The sequence below is a fragment of the Echinops telfairi genome, unplaced genomic scaffold, assembly GCF_000313985.2.
Source record: "Echinops telfairi isolate 266 unplaced genomic scaffold, ASM31398v2 ScPeMD7_655;HRSCAF=1070, whole genome shotgun sequence".
In the NCBI taxonomy this organism is placed as follows: Eukaryota; Metazoa; Chordata; class Mammalia; order Afrosoricida; family Tenrecidae; genus Echinops; species Echinops telfairi.
In genome coordinates, this window is record NW_022104553.1 from 14,708,305 (window position 1) to 14,713,016 (window position 4,712).

The 4,712-nt window shown below is 42.7% G+C and overlaps 1 pseudogene; it reads left to right on the forward strand.

Moving 5' to 3' along the window:
- LOC101646641 overlaps positions 1–4,352 on the forward strand; it is a 4,768-nt pseudogene extending 416 nt beyond the window's left edge.
- Positions 4,353–4,712: the final 360 nt, after the last annotated feature.

The window sequence follows — 4,712 nt, forward strand, 5'->3', positions numbered from 1 at the left end:
CCCCCATCCCCACCCCAGTTTGGTGACTCGCCTACATGGGGATGTGACCTGGGACAGTGTATACCTCAAGGGCATCCCATGGACACTCTCTCAGACTCCTGGAGGCCCTGAGCACTGGAAGCCTCGGTGACCTGCAGAGTAGAGATCCCATTGGTGACAACCCTTAGCTAAGACCCAGCTCCCTTCCCTGGAAGCTCTGCAGACAAATAGACCCAGGTAGTTGGAGAGAGATACAGCACCAAGGAAACTGAGGAGCTGCTGGAATCCACAGTGCAGTGGCTTCCATGAGGTTGGTAGAATTGTTCCTATTTTGTTTTGAGAAAGGAATCAAAACTTCTCACCCTGCCAAAGGGAATGGAACCTGGCATTTCTAGGTTTCTCAGCAGCTTTCCCACAGGCTAGATTGCCTTCTGATCAGAAGCCCCTCTTCCCTGGGTCATTCACTATAATAGCTCATTTACACCCTAGGACCTCACATAAGAAGCAGATAAGGAATCGATCACAAGAATCAATATATAACCCCCTCCCAGGGGGATGAACAACAGAAAAGTGGGTGAAGGGAGACAGCGTATGATGTAAGATATGAAAGTAATAATTTATAAATTATCAAGGGTACATGAGGGAGGGAGGATGGGAGACGGAGGGGGGAAATGAGGAGCTGATATCAAAGGTTTAAGTAGAAAGAAAATACTTTGAAAATGATGATGGCAACATATGTATAAATGTGCTTGACACATGGATGAATGTGGATTGTGATAAGAGCTGTAAAAGTCCCCAATAAAAAGTGTTTAATAAAGAAAATGAGATGGATAATAAAAATTTATTGAGTAGAAAAACCCAACAAGTACAAGAAAGAAGAAAATGTTCTAAAATCTATTGTAGTGATGATTTTAAAACTTTTTAATATGATTGAAGCATTGAGTTGCATGATAAATGAATTATGTTATAAAAACTGTTATAAAAAAAGAAGCACATAGTTCTGAGTAGTGCAGGAATCCACTCCACTGTTATTAACACAATACAAGAAAGACTGCAGTCTCCCAACATAATGCACAGGATCAATAAGGGACTCTGTTAGATTCATTATACCCCTCCCTTACGACAACCACAATAACCTCTGGAACTGTTCCCTCCACCTCAGCAACACATTGTCTCCTTTAATTTACCAAGTGTGATAGTATTATTGTGCCAACCTGGCCAATAAACATATGTGGAGTTAATAAGGTTGAAGTTTAATTCAAGGGCAAAAAAAGATAAATGGCTCAGTGAGCCTCGCCTTTCTGCCTCTTGCTCTCTGATGATCGGACTAGTGTGCAGCTGGCTACCTTAGCTAGTTCTCTTCCTCAACTTGAGAGCCATACTACCTGTGGGACGCCCAACCCATAGACTGTTTCACTGTAGTTTAAGGTTCCTTCGAGACCTGCTTCACCACACTGTTGGTGTATACATCACTTGAGCTGGGGACTGTTGGACCTGGCTGACTGTTGGTGACCTACCCTGATGTTTGCTGCCTGTGGCCAGATTGCCTGGATTGCTCTACAGAAGACTCAGCTGTCTGCTTCCTTGACTTGCACCCAGCAGCCTTCGTGAGTTGAAGGCCTGCCAGTGTATTAACTGTCTCACAGAAGTGAGTTGAACTGAGTCATTTGTACTACTCTGTGGACTAATTAGCTGTTTATTTCTTATGTTATATCTTTCTATCTATCTATCATCATAAGAGTCCTGGTTTTGTTCTCTGGAGAACTCTGTCTAATACACCAAGTAAAATCGCATCTCCCATAACCCACTTCTCCAACTCAATAAAAATTACTATATCTAAGAGAAGGATTCCTGTGATTAATACCAAAGCAGAAAACTGGCCAGGCCAAATGGAGCCAAGGGAGAACAACCCAGCTCAGGGAGTGAAACCTCGCATTCTGGTGCACAGAGCACCACAAGAAGCTGACAAACTGTTCTCGGGACAGCTTGCAACACCTGTCACCTTGGACGGTTTCCCCACCCCCAGGCACATTCTTTTAAAAACCCTACGCCCTGACCACCAGGCGGGACATCCCGGACCTGCCTCGCTAGGTCGAAGAAACTCATCCGGGAGCTTCCCTCTAATAAAGCTATTTCTGTTTCTGCTCTCCCTTTGTCCTGTCAGTTATGTCTGTTCACCTCCTTGCGCCTCAGTTTACCTCACAAAAAGTAAACCTAAAATGTATGGTATTATGCTCATCCACTTACTGAAATTGCAGGGTAAAAAAGTAACAAAGAAAAGCATGCAATGTTTTCTAAAAGTAGTAAAAAGGTATAATCCATGGTTCCCAGAGGAAGGAACTTTTGATCTAGAGACCAGGGAGGAAGTAATTGTAAACTTAAAGAAAGCACACAGCAATGGGGAAAATATGCTCATGGAGACACGGTCTCTGTGGGCTCAAATTAAGATGGTTTTAGAACCTTTGCAGGAGGAAGAGGAAGAGGATTGTCAGTATAGTGAGAATTCTTGTGTTTCTCCAAATCTAGAAAAGCAAGCTAAAGCCTCTTTGAATGAGCATGAACTACGTGATGAAACTTTAGAAAAAACTGAAGCAGGAACTGATCTGTTAGCTAAGCCTCTGATGCTACACAAAACCTTATGGCCCAAGTCTCTATGCCCTCAGGGGACTGCAGCCTCTGAAGGTCTAAAGGTGATAAAGCACTAGAAGAAGTGAATTCCAAGATCCAAAGTGAGGCTATTAAACAATGCCATGAAGCTCCCTTGCTTTCAAAGGTAGAAAAAGCAAAGAAACAAAACCAGCAAAGTAGTGAGAAGCCTCTAAGCTACCCAAAATTAAATCTGGTGAAAGGCAAGCAGAATGGGTGTCACATAGATGTAAAGGTTTTACACAAAGCTGAAAAAACTAAGCCTGAATCAGAAGGGGAAATGATATTAAAAACATCTGCTTCCCTGCTGGAATTTACTGTAGAAAAAAAACCAGAGATTGCAAAATAATCAAGCAAGCCAGTGCTGGAGGTGGAAATGAAGAGATTAGCTCCAAAGAAATGCAAACTGAGAGAGTTAACACAGAAGATGAACTTCAGGAAGTGAAGTTTCAAGATATACCGATTGAGAAAGTCAGCACAGAAAATAGAAGGAAAGAGGCAAAGTATAGAGGAGCACCTTTACTTTCAATGGTAGAAAGAGGGATTGCAGGAGACTTGGAGATTAGAATGTTTTATCCTGCCCGAGTTATTAACAGACAGCTTTATGGGAAGCACCCACAAGGAATTCACAGTGCCTTCCCCTTTGAGTTGCTGAAAGATCTCAAACAGGCAGTCACTGATTATGGCCCAGATTCTCATTTGTATTAGCATGATAAGATCTCTGGGAGAATCCAAGAGCTGGATCCCTGCTGACTGGAGAGCTTTGGCAAAAGTATGTATTTTTCCTTCAAAATTTTTACAGTATCACATCTGGTGGGATGAAATAGCACATGGACAAGCTCTTAAAAATACTGAGAATGGGCTGTTTCCACCAGAGGCAAGCAGCTCTTTCGCGCGTTTCTCAGACTCCGCTGGCAGACAGCAAGCAGCATGGCCCCTAAACACCAGCCTGCCGCAAATGAAGAAACCTAAGGTACAGGGGGCCCCCGCCCGCCCCGCCCCCCAAGGAAGAAAAAGAACAGCAGGAAGCAGTTGAACATATTGATGAGGTACAAAATGAAATAGACAGACAATGAATAAGCCAGTGAGGAGATTTTGAAAGTAGAACAGAAATATAACAAACTCCACCAACCATTCTTTCAGAAGAGGTCAGAATTGATCGCCAAAATCCCAAATTTTGGGGTAACAACATTTGTCAACCACCTGCAAGTGTCTGCATTGCTTGGGGAAGAGGATGAAGAGGTTCTGCATTATTTGACCAGAGTTGAAGTGACAGAATTTGAAGATATTAAATCAGGTTACAGAATAGATTTTTATTTTGATGAAAACCCTTACTTCGAAAATAAAGTTCTCTCCAAAGAATTTCATCTGAATGAGAGTGGTGATCCATCTTCAAAATCAACTGAAATCAAATGGGAATCTGGAAAGGACTTGATGAAAAATTCCAGTCAAACACAGAACAAAGCCAGTATGAAGAACCTGAGAGTTTCTTTACCTGGTTTACCGACCATTGTGATGCAGACGCAGATGAATTAGGAGAGGTCATCAAAGATATTTGGCCAAATCCATTAGAGTACTATTTGGTTCCTGATATGGATGATGAAGGTGAAGAAGAAGAAGATGACGATGACGAAGAAGATTTAGAAGATATTGATGAAGAAGGGGAAGAAGATGACGATGATGACGAGGGAGAGGAAGGAGAGGAGGATGAAGGAGAGGATGACTAACAGAACACTGAAGGACTCCAACCTTTTTAAAGTTTCTTCAGTCCCTGGAAGCAAGTTGCAGTCTTGTTTTGTTTTTGTTTCTTCCTCTTGTGCTCAGTCGCCTTGTTCTTGTGGTCTCTTTTCTCTGCACCATGGTTCCCAACTTATTTGGGGGTGGGGCAGAATAATGCCTTGTGCAGAATACAGTGGAAAAGAATCTCTACCCCTTTGTGTTCAAATTATTTTTTATCTCTTCCTGTCTCAACAAAAACTATGGAATCAACACACCACCGTGCTCTGTGGGAAAACAGAAAACCCTCTGCTCCCTTCGCCCTGCTGGCAGCTGGAGGGTGCTAGGTCCCTGTGTAGTAGTGCATAGAA